We start from the raw sequence: 15,880 nt of genomic DNA, 5'->3' as shown, positions 1-15,880 counted from the left end.
ACATGGCTGTTAACTAAAAGGCAGAAGACTTTCCATTTGGAAATGTCAAAGACTAATTTTGGGGTGCAACAGGGCAAACACACTGCAAACAGCTACTGAAGCCATACTAGGAGCATTAGAGGAAACGCATTGTCCAGCAGAGGGCAGCAAGTCTCTTCAACATCACCAATGTAATTTTATGAATTGGGGCCTGCTGAGTTCAAGTTTCAAGAAGTCAGAATCCTCATAACTATAACCTATCAAATAAAGAAAAACATTATCACATAAAAGGAAGTTGCAGCAATATTCTTCCAACCGTATGTAGAAACATGTTCTTCAACCACTTTAGAAAATGTTATGCTAGTGAGGGACGCAACAGTCCTTTTAACCAACCATTTCTTACTGACATTACAAATGCAATGAAACATATTGGAACCAGAAGTGTTCCCAGTTGCCCGACAGACACATACCAGACAGTCATGAAACTAGAATGTAACTCAACAGATGTTAAAGTCAGATCTATACCCCCAAATTTTTAACATCTATTAGGCAACAAAACATTGATTCTGTGATCTTAATTTTAAACAGCAATCTCCTCAGTTGTTCTACCTATTAAAATTATTAATTTAAAATACTGGAAAAATATCTATCCTGTGGCAGTGGTACAGACGATTGCTGCAGTGCATTATGTACAGGTAAGAAACACACACCTGTTCTACAGATGAAGGAATAATTTGTTTCTGATAGAGAAAGTATGTATGTTGCCAATTCTGGCTTCCTAATACATGCATGAATTATTAACTTTCAACTATGATAAAGATTTCAAAACAAAACAAGATTTCAAAACAAAAGGAAAAATGGGTCAGAATAAATCCAGATTATTTAGAATCACAGTCTCAAAATTTGATCCTAGCCATTTTTATTTCTGGACAGTTAGTAGCAGCTATACAAAGTACTCTGATTTTTTAAAAGTACAATACTTACAAGTAAAACTTGCTTAGAATGGCACAGCCTAAAAAAAGGTCTAAAAAAGAATGGCACAGCCTAAAAAAAGCTCAAGCAACATAAAAAAGTCAGGATTGAAAGTTCCCCTCAACAGTGGACACTAGGGTTTGTGTCACCCGATGCAGGAGGTTAGCATGTCACCCCCATGATGGACCTCCTCTCGTGTAGTAGACGGGGCAACAACCCATGTGATGGGCATGATGATGTACTATTGCCCCGCCCCACTGATTGAAAAGATAGATTTATTTCACTTCAGTTTTCTCATTGCATTTTGCTGCAAATTACGCATCAAATGGTATATAACATGATGGTATTATTCCTACAAACTGCAATTTTGGTCATTATGTGATGTCACCTCCTCCCCAGTGCGCATCACCTTCCCTGTGCACATCACCCGGTGCAGGCCGCACTCTCCAGCAATGCCACTGCTCCTCAGATTGAAAGAGTACAATATTTGGATCCTCAGATCTTTCATACTGCCATTTAATTCTAGATAATTTGATCGACAATGTAAGAGGTCTTCCTGAAATAAGTCAGCTCCTCAAATATTTTTTCCTGCCTAGTTTCATCATGATCAACTTTTAGCCTCTCAAAATGCTTGCAAAATCAATGCATAATCAAGAGCCACAAATACTCAGACCAGAAGAGGATGAGTGCATGTGTTTAATCATCCCATAGCCCCCAGGTTGTGCATGCCTTTTCTACAATAAATGATCAATTCTGCTCTCCATAGCAAGCAATTAAATTGTGCATTTTTTTTTGGCAAATAAGTTCCACATAACTCGGAAGTGAGTGAATCACTATCCGCTGCCTCAAATGCTGTACTATTTTCAATTTGATAATTGTAGTTTACCATGGCATTTAAGAAATTATCTTGCAAAGATGCTTAAGCATCTGTGAGTCATAATGCCAAGAAAATATTGCCCTATTGTTATCCTTCTTCTAAAATGCATCAGAAGCAGAATATATTATATTGGCAACATTAAGAGCGTCTAGACACATTAGACCAAAAGGCACAGCAGCTTCCTTCAATAAGCCCCCTAGCCATAAAGAAAAAAAGCAGTCCGGGCACACGGAGTCCTCAAAGACCATTGAAAGCTCTTCTCTCTTTTAGAAGATTAACATTGTGCACTTTCTGGTTGAAAATGGAAGAATCTCAGATGACAAATGAATCCCTGAACTTCTGCTTGTGGGTAAAGCACCACTACTTTGCTATACTGTATTTCTCTCTCACTCCCCCCCCCCCTTACAGACACACTGACTTCAAGGCACAGAATGATCAAAATCGGTTTTCCAATTTGCAATTCCTTCACTCTTACTTCAACTCTACACTCAAGACAGGAAAACATGGCACAGAAGCAAAGTTTTGCAACCTAAATACTCGTATATTGAAGGTTGACCTGTAGCCAGAGCTGGTGTTTGGATTAGGCCAACTAGGCAGCCACAGAGGGTGCAGACCTCAACAGGCCTGAGAGGGGTACAGTATTGTCCTTTTGAGGAGCACAGCTTTATACAGATTACCTTTCTTAACCCATATAGTAAATGCAACTGTCAATTTATATTTATTTTAAGATTAAATGCCACAACCATGCTACGGAATATAATTACAAAGTCTTACAAAAAATATTATTTCAGATAACCTTGCCTAGGATGCAAAATAGCCTGGCACCAGCCCTGCCTGTAGTGCATGCTCACACACTCACATTAAAGGATATACTTATATGGGGCCTATTAAGCAATCAGAAGGCACCTTTTACAGAAAAAAAGGATCCTTTTTCAAATACTTTCTGGTGAGAGAACTGACTGCATTGCAAAGCAGGATCCTTAGGAGTAAAGAATTCAAATAGCCTTCTTCCAAAGACTTTGCAGTCAAACTCAAGTGACCCTGTAATTTTTCCACAAGGTGACTTGTTGTGAAACATGATGAACTTGGTGAGGCTGTTATTACTCTGGGTTATTTCACTCTTCCACACTCATAGCAGTCAGAAACAGAGCTGATGGATTGTTTAATACAAAAATGTAACTGCTACCATTTGCTTGTGTATCCACAGCAGGAAACAATATATGAATGATAGATTTCCAATTTTGTGTGTAGAGAATCAACACCTAAAGACTAAGCAGTGTTTCTCAAACTGTGGGTCAAGACCCACTAAGTGGCTTGCAAGCCGTTTTCAGGTGGGTCCCTATTCATTTCAATATTTTATTTTTAATATCAGAAGACCTAATCCTATCCAACTTTCCAGCACTGATGCAGCCACAATACAGTCCCAAGGCAAGGGAACAAATGTTCCCTTACCTAGAGGAGGCCTCCATGTCTGCTCCCCCACCACATGATGCAGCTTTTAACAATCATAGTAAATGGGACTTACTACTGGGTAAGTGTGGGTAGGATTGAAGCCTAGGATTTTCCTGCTTAATTACGTCACTTCCGGTCATGACATCAATTCCGGTGGGTCCTGTCAGGTTCTCATTCTAAAAAGTGGGTCCCAGTGCTAAAGGTTTGAGAACCGCTGGTCTAAAGCAAGCATAAAGGCAGTTCTTTTAATAGGAAAAAATATTTTGGTTTTTCTTGCACTTTGATCAATAGATCTTTAAGTACTATTAATACCAGTTTATTCCCAAATTAGCTGCAAAGCTTAGATGAAATTGTTTACAACTCTTCCAAAATACCAATTAATCTCTTCCAATTAAACCGGAAGTGGAATTTCCGGTTTCATCATGCTTGGAACTCTCACTGTTTAAAAGCCATAGAGAGCTCTGCAAGCAGGGGGTGTGGGGCTCCCCCACACCCCCTGGACCCTGGGAACAGATATGGTTTGTTGAAAAATAGCCCCCCTCCCCCACAGGGGAGTGATCCTGGGGGTCGCTTTGCTGCCCCTGCCCCCATAAAGACTTACCTGGGAAGTAAATCTCCCGGGAAGTTTGAGAACCATTGGATTAATTTATTTCAACATAAGTTTTAAAAATTTTCATTGGCTTTCACGTTGTTGTTCCACATTGTCTTATTTCCTCAAATTACCTGATTGACAGTACATCAAGAACTGGTATTTTGAACAGAGTCTCTGAAAACACAACTTCATTAGAACTTGACAACAAGTTAAACAGAAAGAGAGACCTATAACTGCCTGCAAGATGAGTTTGTTCAAAACCTTCAAACATTAAGACTTAATAGGAAACATCAGTGAGTGTGAGGTCAAAGACAAGGAAGTTAAGATGTCCTTTAACATGCATTTCAGGCACAGTTAACAGGGCAAAGAGATATGCTACATCTGCCTGAACTCACAATTGCCAAGCTACACATTTCAATAATGGTGGCATTTCTAAGGGCCTAATCCTACCCGACTCTCCAGTACTGATGCAGCTGTACCAACGGGGCATGCATCCTGTGCTCGAGGGCCAATCACAGAGGCCTCCTTAAGTTAAGGGAACATATTTGTTCCCTTAATTTGGGACTGCATTATGGCTGCATTGGTGTTGGAAAGTTGGATAGGATTGGACCCTAAATTTGTTTTATGATATGGGTAGAAAAATAAGGGCCCAATCCTATCCAATTTTCCAGCAGCGGTGCAGCCACAAGGTAAGGGAAGAAAAATTCACATACCTTGACGAGGCCTCTGTGACTGCCTCCCAAACAAAGGAAGCAGTGCATACCCCATAGGCATAGTAGCACTGACACTGGAAAATTGGATAGGATTGGGCACTAAGTCAAATATTGCCTTACCACCTTAACTTATTCAAAACAGAACCAGCATTGCAATTTCATAATATTTTACCTTCAATTCTTACAGTGTATTTAGCACAACAGCATATAGAGCCTCCAATATGGCCCACAAAACCATGTTTTTAAAGTTTATATACAAGGACAGCTTCACATATTGTAGCAGAGACAGACATGACTGCTTCTTTTCTGAAAACACGTGAACAGTATCTGGGCACCTGAAACCATGTCCAGAGGAAATTCAATCAGTTGAGGTCCCCAAGAGTGTACCCAACAAATGCCATAGTTGGGTCATACTGAAAATCCTAAAACTACTGGAAAACCATCAAAGGGCTAGTTCAGATATATCTACTAGCCTGTCCTAACCAAAATGAGAGAGGAAAATGGGTGTGCACATTTCTCCCAGTGTGTCATCCTGACATCAACTAATTGCACAGGGGTTGGTTTGGACAAACTGCTCTGCAACATGTGTATTAAATTCTACTTTTATTTAATCTATTTGCCAAGGAATGGCTTGGACAAGCTCTCACGTCCGTAATTTGTTGCCAGTGCACCTAGAGAAGAAGACATGTGCACCCTTGCTCCTCCCCTCAGGTTACTGGTAGGAGCCAATTAGAGTATTGTCCAAACTTTCCCAAATGATATTTCCGTTTTAAATATCGAAGTCAGAGTTTCTCAAATTGTGGATCGGAACCCACTAGATGGGTTGCGAACCAATTTCAGGTGGGTCCCCATTCATTTCAATATTCTATTTTTAATGTTAGACTTGATGCTACCATGGTATATGACGGGGAAACATTACAGATCTTACATTTAATAAGCTACTATGTATATTCTTTTAACAATGACAGTAAATGGTACTTACTCCTGAGTAAGTGTGGGTAGGATTGCAGCCTAGGATTGTTACAAATGTTCCTGCTTGATTACGTCACTTCCGGTGCAACCTGACAGATTATCATACTAAAATGTGGGAGACTGCCTGGGAATACTGGGTGCTGTAGGCTTATACCATAGTCTTTCGAGACTGAAGGTTGCCAACCAGTGCTAAATGTGTGAGAACCACTGATCTAAGCTAAAGGTTTAGCTTTATGTCTTGCTCTGCAGTTGTATTTATCAGCAGCATACTATGCTGCCTCTGTACATCTACAAAAGATTCAATGGGAAGTTCATTCATCTGTAAATCTCCCCATCCAAACCCTTTGGTACTTCCCCATGAGTGACACACTTTTGAAATTTGCAAAGCCATATATCAGGGGGAGGTGGAGGTGTGAAAACTAGCCTAAAATGCTTGAATAGTTAAGGAGTAACATGCTTTTTCAAGGGAATTACTAGTTATTCCCAGCTTTTACTGAGATTTATGACAACACCTCCCTGATGTACACGCATCTTCAGAAAAACCATGTGCCAGTTCCTGAAGGTACCCCAATAACCTTTTTTATTCTACTTCCCTTTATGTGCATTGTATTTTTTTCCAGTGTTTTATTATAACATGAGCTGCCTTGAGCATCTTAGTTCAAGAGAAAAGGCAGATAGAAATCTTTTAAATAAATAAACCTACCTTCATAAGGTAAAGTGGGAACAACCTTTTCTTCCACCATTTGTTTTGTTGAGTATACAACCTATGTACAGCAAAATAATTTCCCAATAAGTGTCAAATTCACAGAAAAATTTTACCTTATCAACTAAACAGGACTATTCAAATGATCAAGTAAAGGGCTAGTCATTACTACCAACATTTCAGGAACAAAAAACCAATGAATGCAATTTGGTGGTAAACTTAGTAACTGCTACATTTGTTCTTACATATGGGATCCTAACTATTTGGACATTTACCATATATCCTGTACATCCCCCAGGTCCAATTTTAACTTCCCAATAAGCCTGTGATGAAGGTTAGATTGAGCAATGGGGCCAGAGTCAGCAAGGATGTTTCATAGCTGAATAAAGATTTTAATCTCAACTCTCCCCACATCCAATCCAACAGTGTTAACTACACCAACACCCCACCTCTTTCAACCATCCATTCCTGAACCACATAACGTATCAGAGGACGAACATTAAATTTCATTGGCATTGCTGTCGATTTCAATTTGATGTCTTAAAAATCAGCCTAAGAGACATTAATATGTATCAGATTTCTACCTGTCATGTACTACCCACAGACCAAAAAGCATTTGATTTAGAAATTAAATTGAAAGAGGAGAAATTAATGAAAACCAAATGAGGCAGCCTATTAGCAAATTGTTTCTTTGCTATTTAAAAATGGAAAATACTTCAGGAGACTAAAACGGTTCCAAAATTTTTTGCAGCTTATTAGATAAAAATGCACTGTCCCAGTGTACGTGTCAACATTTAACTATATTAGTTACTTGTATGACTGACCAAAACATCGGTTTCAGTGAAAAAAATGGAAGCATTCTTTACATGCAATAATTCCATCAAACAAAGCTTATTGTTCAATTTTCTTCTCCTTTATTTTGGTGATGCTTTGGAATCTCACATTAGTTTTTATTTCTCCAATGGGGCAAAGCACTCATGCATTTTAAAAAAATCTAAGCAACAATTTAAAAAATTCTCTTGGTATAACTTAAAGCCATTAATCAATTCCTAGCCATCAGTTACTGAATCTATATCAGTTGAGCAAAAACAGAGGGTTGTCTTATAGCATAACGCTATGGATGCCTACTTGGAATTAAGCTGTGCTGAACTCAATGGAACTTACTTTCCTGCATGTACAGGATTGAAGACCATTTATGCACAAAGAATCATGATGGGTTTAGGTCTACATGAATTATATTATGCTGAACACTAATTATAATTGAATACAATGGAAGTGTTTTACAATTGGACAAGATCATGATAGTTCCAAAGTTTCTGTAGATCAGTAATCACATCCTTTAGACCTTTATAGGATACCAGTGCAGAATTTTAATGTTTACAGCACTAACACTTTTCGGTCGCTTCCTTCTTCCACAATAAATGGCTTTAAACTTGCTTCTGCTAGTGCAAACAATATTCTACTAGCCAAATAGTGACAATTGCATAGTCTATTTTAAGGAAATCAATAATCCTAGTATTCCAAGGAAGACCGACTTTGTGGAACAATCACAACAGTGACAATAATGCCCAGCAAACACAATTTTTACAAAGCACACACAACAGCATGTGAAGAAGGAATTTGATTTGTCAGAAAAAACTCAATAGCAGCTAAATCAGAGTCCTTTGAGAATGCTAAAACAAGACATAAATCAACTGAATCATTTGCTGTGGTTCACATACTGTTCCTTTTTTCATCCAGGGGTGGGGAAGGTGGTGGGAAAGGACATTTTAAAAAATATTCTGACCCATTTGGACATAAATATATTAACATTAAGTCACCAGAATTTCAACACTTTCCAAAGAACAGAATCTGTATACACAGGCATAAAGCAATAAAGCACACTCATGGAGAAGTCATATTAGCCTTATTATTAGTAATATTAGATATATTTTTTCAGCAACAATGAAATCTACCATACTCTGGAGAAAAAATTGCCTACTTATAATCCTCTAAATAAACGTGAGGTTTATCCATACTGAATTAGATATGCAAGAAACTAATATACCTGCATTATTCTGACATCTATCTTCATTATATAAAGTTGTTAAAGGTATTACTTCCATAGTGTCTGTAATCCAAAACTCCGGAGGCCTCCTTTGAACAAGAGCTTAGTTCATAAACACATGCACTGCTGCTTATTCAGACATTTGGCATGTAGCTGCAGAAGCAGTTAGTTAAGGCACTTGCTGAAGCCTCAGTTATAATAGAAAAATCAACAACAGTTATGTTGTGATGTCAGCAACACCTTAGCCAGTCTCCACAGAGAAAAACTGAAAGGCATCAGGAGCTATATTGAGCTTTCCATTACCAATTCAGAGGGAAGCAGTACAAATGTCTTGTGAAACTGTAAGCAATCTATGAAATGGCCGTATGGATTCAGTCTCAGTTTCCAACTTGGACAGACGGACATCAATATGACTTCTGAGTTCTCTATTCCCCCTCACTCATACTAATTGTCCCTCATAATGAAAATCACAAAAGTGCACCTATATTCTAAAAATAATGCTATTTTACTTTCTTATTTCAAGTCTCATAAAATGTCTTATCTTGGTTGCATTTGTACCTTTTACACCAACAGTTGGCTAAATCCTATTAGAGATAGGTAACATTTTGGGGGTATTTTGATGATCTTAAAATATACCAAACCAGGAATAGAATCTCTTACGTTAGGTCTTGTCAGCAGTCTTCTTAAGAGACATTGTAATTACAAACAGAGCATAAGCGAGACAGAAAAAAAAGCTTCTGAGGTTTCGGCTAATTCTTTCACTCACTACTCATGTTAACAACCCCCTACTGCACAGGCTCCATTTTTCTATATTAAAGCCTTAAAGACCAGAAGCAAAATTTTCTATCTGCTTTCTTCAGCAGGCAGATGAACAAAGATACCCATCTTTATGGCATGCTATCAATGGAGGTTTATACTCCTTTAAAGCACAAGCCTTGAAAAAATACCCTAGGCCTGTCTTAAAGACTCTCACTATGAGGCTAAGTAATCAGCTAATGGCTACTGCTACAATCCCATGAAAGGGGCTGTGAAGAGATTTTATAAGTAGTAACCAAGTATACCACATTCAGAGCTACCAGAAAATGGAGCATACAAGAAGTGGAACATACAGGAAGGGAACAGTTAGAAAAACAAGCAGATGGATGCTACTGCTATTCAGAGATACTACAGAGATCTCCAGAGAACTGTGAAGTGTGTTCAGCCTGAAAACCTGCAGTCAATATCACAGCTCAACTCTGAACCTTCAACCAAGAACGCCTGTCATGTAATGAGGTTTCCATACAACCAAGATACCCACTGGGCTCAGCTGCAGCCATTTTGGAGCTACTGTGCTGCAATACTTCCCAATGGCGCTGGAACAGTACTGGGATCCTGAGTAACAGTTACCTCCTTGCCCTTGACATAGCAGAGATTAGAAGATACAGTTGGTTCAACCAACGTTTGTCCCACACTTTGTAGTAATTACACCAGCAAGCACACATACTTTCTACAAAAAAACAAAACAGGACATTTCAGACATGCTAAAGAGGAGAACTATCTAGAAACCAGATAGGCAAGCAGTTTTTTCTCAGCCTCAGGCCTTATCGGTAATACAGGACTAGTAATACCAGACAACTTTTACAAAGGTAAGTTTTACAGGGAAAATAAGTTGAAAAAAATATCACATATAAAGGCAGTACAGTTGGATATTTGAATCTGCGGGAGAACCATTCCCGGATCTCCCCCCCTTCACACATACTGAATCTCACGGATAAACAGATCTGTGGCTATGGTCCATAGGACCTCTGGACATGACCAGAAATGTTCTCCAGGCACTGTGCAGAGGCCACTATGGTGCCAGAAAGGCATTTTCAATTTTTAAACTGGAAGTGCCTTTCTGGCATCACCAGAGGCCATTCTGAGACCTGTAAAGGCCGCTGAGAATCTCAGAAAGTCTCCCAGATGTGACTGGAGAACATCTCCAGTCATGTCTGGGACCTCAAGTACAGGCTCCAAACGAGTTCAAAACCTGTGGTTACTTAAAATCATGGGTCCCAAATCTATGGATATGGAGGCAGAACCTGTATCTCCAAACAAATAAATATTGGGATTGTATAATTTGGTCAGTAATGATTACATGTAGTTATAGACACTTCTGGTGAAAATTACCTTGAAGCCAACACAGCACACTTAGCAAGGCCTTTATTAAGGATTCAGTTTCAGAAGGGATTAAAGTTGAGATCTATGCTATGCCAAAACACCAAATGTCATTATACTCTTCGTCAAAAGGGCCTTTAGGAGCAAAGTGAAAACCCACACTTTTATAATCTATATCTAGATTATATATATATAATGAGTTTTACAGGTAGCCTAGAGTTTTACAGGTGAGTTTTACAGGTAGCCTAGAGTAATCATAGCTAGCAACCCATAGCTTGGGTGCCCTTCGGGGAGAAAGGCAGATTACAAATCCAATGAATAATAATAATCATCTATAATGAACTTTTCCTCCATAAAATTGTCCAATCCCCTTTTACTGGCATCTAGGCCAGGTGTCATCACAACATCCTGTTGTAAGGAGTTCCACAGAATATACAGTAAAGAAATATTTTCTTTTGTCTAACTCTCCCAACACTCAGTTTTAGTGGATGTCCCCTAATTCTGGTATTATCCAAGGGAGAGAAGAACTTTCTTATCCATTCTATACATCCTATGATAATTTTATGTCTCAATCATGTACCCCTTCAGGCATCTTTCTAGATTGAAGAGCCCTAAATATTATAAGCCTTTCCCACAGGGAGGCAGCCCAGATCACTAATCATTTTGGCCACTCTCTTTTCATGTTCCAAGATTCGTGAGGCAAGATTTACCCTGACAGAAGCCATGCTGATTCTCCCTCAGCAAACCTTGTTCTTCTACATGTTTTCAGATTTATCCTTGTTCAAGTTTTCCACTGTATTACCTGGAACAGATGCTAGGCTAAACGACATGTCGTTTCCCAGGTCTCATCTCTCTCCTTTTTAAGGTTGGCATGGTATTAGCTATCCTTCAGATTTCTGGTACAGTGGCTGTTTTAAGGGACAAGTTTTAGTCACAAGTAACCTCAGCCTTGAGTTCCTTTAGACCTCTTTGATGGATGCCATCTGGACCTGGTTACTTGCTAATCTTTAATTTGTCAGTAAATTCTGAAGTTGACTTCTATTTGAGTTCTATTTGACTTCATTCTTTGACCAAAGCTACCAGACTTTTTACTTAATGGAGAGGTTGCACCATCTGAGCCCTGAGGCATACCAACATAACTCAAGACACTGCAGGGGGTCATGGAGTGCATCTCTTGATCTTCACTGTCAGCCCCACTTTGCTACCCAAAATGAACACTACTGTTGCTTGTGTATCTGTCAATCATTCTGGCTATATTACAGTACTGTATACAGTGCAGCCAGAAGACTATCCTTCCAGCTGATGCAAACACTGTCATTACAAAGAATTCTCCTACAAAGCGATTTAAGGTACCAAATATCTAGCTCAATGTTTTTCCAACCTTTCTCTCCCAATGTACTACTTCTCATGTATCTTATGTAACACCGGAAATAACTGGCGATAATGTCATTGCCAGTTACTTTCAAGGTCGGGAGGCCAGACATGATGCTATAAACAGTGGTAAACAGGGAAAACAGGTTGGCATTTTCAAGCTTGCAAAAGACCACACACTGGAGCTCTGTTTGCTGAGCCAAGCCTCCTACCGCTGTTTGCGCTGTCACTGTCTTGCTGCTGAGCGGCAGGTGTGCCCTGGAAGCTGTGCGTACCACTGGACAACACCTCAAGTACCACTGGTGGTACACATACCACTGGTTGAAAAATGCTGGTCTAGCTCAATTAGAGAAATTCCCAGTAAACCTGGATAGCTTTCTCGAAACACCCTGGTTTGGCAGATGTCTAATTCCAAGAAAAGTAGCTTTGAGCTTCTCCTCATCAGAAGTGACGCACCACCAGTTTACGATGAAACAGGTTCTTAGAATATTCAGAGTCAATTCAGCAGTTCTGCAGAATCCTGATCATCTGATTTTGTTATTCTATGCAAACTACTCTTCCTTCTTGAGCTGGAACTTAGTTTTGCTCTTTGATGAAGCATATCAAAGAGGACCAGAGCCAATTTTTAAACTCTGCATGGAGGTATGCAAATGGACACATGGATTTCTAACACAAATCTCCACCAATATCTGGGACTACCTCAAAAGTTCACAGAGGTAACCAGGAATCAGAAGAGTGGCAATACCTGACACCTGAATGCACAGTATTTTCAAATATTATAGTACTAGGTGACACCTGACTAGCACTTCCCCCATTCGAAGCTCCCTCCATGAATGCAAGGACTTTCCTGTTCATGGAGGGAGCTTTCAGCAGTAGATGGACTAGGCAAGATGCTTCCACTGTTTATTCTGAACTTTATTCTGGTTATCCTGGAGGACATTCATGGTTCTCTGTTTCTTTTTGCACATTATCATTTGCTTTAAGTCAATTTCTGCCTGTGAATTGAGTGAACAAAACTTTCTGATATTCTATGAAGCATATTAAGGTTCAGTTTAGGAAACTGAGGGAGATGTATCAAGATGGGTAACAAATGCAAGCCTATGAACATTTACTCAGAAGTCAGTCACATTATGTTTAATTGGGCTTACACATAGAAAAGGGTATACAGAATTGCAGGTGAAGACTTATAAGCTTTGTTTTGTTTTATTAGGTCTACATTAAAGAAGACTGAGAAGTGTGGAGAAAAAGAGGTTATATGGCATGTATGCTTACAGAATCTTCATTCTGGAAAGGTTTTTCCTCCATTCCAAGGTTTATGGAGTTTGACATAAACTTGTCTTCTGCACTGGAAAATTAGAATAATGTATTGTTAGGGACTAAATAGCAGCTCACAAGCAATGCCCAAATAGTTTGTATTCAAAATGCATAGGAACCAGTTGCAGAAGACATACCAAACAGGTTACCTGGGGGAAACATAAGCAATATTCTTGGGGGCAATTTTTGCTTTGCTGCCAGGTTGCAGTCAGACTTTTAATTTCTCTATGGAGAAAACCCTGACCTTTTTATAGGGAAGCATAATGACTATTACCATTAACATTTGCTCACATTTTACATGGATATTGGATACATGTCTGAAAAAACTAACTAGGTCATCAAAGTCAAGACTCTATTTTCTCAAAGTAGCACCTGCAAAAATACATTCAAATTTGGACTTCACTCTTGCGTGTGGTCTGATAAAGATGAATTTCAGTGTGTTCAGGCTCTACTGCAGAACATTAACTTAATGAGACCCAAGTTTAATCTTCTTGCTTCCTGTCTTATGAGACCTTTCTGGTTTATATGCAGGTGATGGCAGGAGTTAGCCTGGCTTTTTGTCAACAGGAGCACAAATTGCAGTGGCAGTTTCTGTAGGAATGTGCAAGTAGCAAGGTGGGGAAAATATTTCCAAGTCCCAGATATCAACATAAAATCAATAAGGACATGAAGCAAACACTAAAACTCAGCCAAGATGCAGGAATTTGAGCTCTTTGTGGCCAAACTCCTCTTGTATATCAGATAAAAATGATTTGCTGCATAAGTATTTGAAAATTAAGCAGTTCAATTCAGTTTCCTTCTCCAAAAAAAAAAAAGAAAAAGAGGAGAGGCTGCACGGACGAGGGCCATATGACTCCTTTCTAACCCTCCAAATAGTCCTTAAAAATCATACAACACACCAGGGATATTGAGACAGGCAAGGACTGGTAAGTAGTACTGACCCCACAGGACAAGTCTGAAGCCCAGACCACAGCTAGAGTCTGAAGCCCAAAAACTTAAAAAGTACACTTTAGATGTCCCACAAGCAATAAACTGAGTCAAGAGCATTCTGTCAGGACCTAGTCCTATACAACATTAGTCAAAGTTTCTTACATCTAGGTTTGCATTGGAAGAGTAAAAGCAAGAAATCAGACTGCTGCATTCAAAGTACAGTGGGACCTACTTATCCACGGGTTCGGCATCCATGGGTTCAGCATCCACGATGCCTCCCCAAGCCTCAGAAGGCCTCCAGGATGCAACTGGAAGCCACTTCCACTTTGGGTTCACAACTTCTGGTAACATCTGGGAGGCCTTCTGAGGAGACAGGAAGGTCCATGTTGTGCGGACCTCTGGAGGTCCTGGTGAGGCATCAGACTGATTGCAGCACCAGGACCCTGCCCCCATCCAGAACTCAAGTATCTGTGGATTTTGGTATCCACAGGAGGTCCTGGAATGAATCCCCTGTGAATACAGAGGGTCTACTACATAATTTACATCATAGGATTTGAGTGTCATCCACACATCATATCACCATTTCCAATTGCACAAAGCAGACTACTAGCGATTTTCAACCTTTTTCATCTCTTGACACACTGACAAGGTGCTAAAATTGTCAAGGCACACCATCAGGTTTTTGACAATTGACAAGGCACACCATGCTGCAGTGGGGGGCTCACATCCTCCATTGACCCTACTAATAAATGACCTTCTCCCAAATTCCTGTGGCACACCTATGGACCACTCATGGCACACCAATGTGCCATGGTACAGTGGTTGAAAATGGCTGGACTACACAAATGTCACAAAAATGAATGGAAGATTCAGTACAGTTTTTAGTGGGCTGAAATTTAACTTATCAGGACAGGAAATTTACATATTTATGATTACAGTACTGTGCAGGCAAGAGCATACTGACCTTAGTTGTATGAAATGAATTTGCACAAGTTCTACTGACACTAGTCTAATATCACCTCTTCAGGACTACAGCACAATGTGCTAAGCACCAATTCTGTATAAACTCCTTCCATTTCCAAGGAGCTAATCTGGGATAGGAACACAATTTATTCAAGTCATTCACGAAGCAGCACGCGCGCGAAACCATCAACAAAATAGGTAACTAAGAAGATCAAGGCAAAAGTTCTAGCCCAGCTGTTTGTCTGCTGTGCTGATTTATATTTATTGGCTTAATACAGGGAAGCATTCAAGACTACAATACCCACATGGTGTTCATAGATGAAACAAAATATCTCCAAGACTGCATTCCTGCTTGTAACGTTTACATAGTGGTACACTTTTGGTACAGAAAACTGATGTTTGGAACACTGGAATTTCCTGCCCAATAAGAAGGTATAATTGTTGGTCTTCAAAACTGAGAACCTTTGAGGAAAGAACTATGTGACCATCTGCTGCTTAAACCAGACCTGACAGAAGATGCAACATAGCACGGTACACCACAAAAGGCAGATTGTGCCAATACCATGGGGGGGGGGGGAGAGAGAGGCTGTTACACTATTGCTAGTCACTGGAAGCAATCATCAGACATATACTTTAGAAACTAAGGCCCAAATCCTAACCAACTTTTCAGCACTGACGTAGTGGTGCCAGTGGAACGTGTGCTGCAACCTGCAGTTGGGTAGCACTCACAGAGGTTTCCTCAAAGTAAGAAAATGTTTGTTCCCTTACCTTGGAGTTGCATTGCCCTTATGTTGGTGCTGGAAAGTGGGTTAGGATTGCACCCTAAAGGTGGAAGACAGTACACCTGCTTGATTTGTTT

This window comes from Tiliqua scincoides, chromosome 1 (genome assembly GCF_035046505.1).
Source record: "Tiliqua scincoides isolate rTilSci1 chromosome 1, rTilSci1.hap2, whole genome shotgun sequence".
In the NCBI taxonomy this organism is placed as follows: Eukaryota; Metazoa; Chordata; class Lepidosauria; order Squamata; family Scincidae; genus Tiliqua; species Tiliqua scincoides.
The sequence above is the reverse complement of the archived record's forward strand: the minus strand, read 5'-3'. Positions refer to the sequence as shown.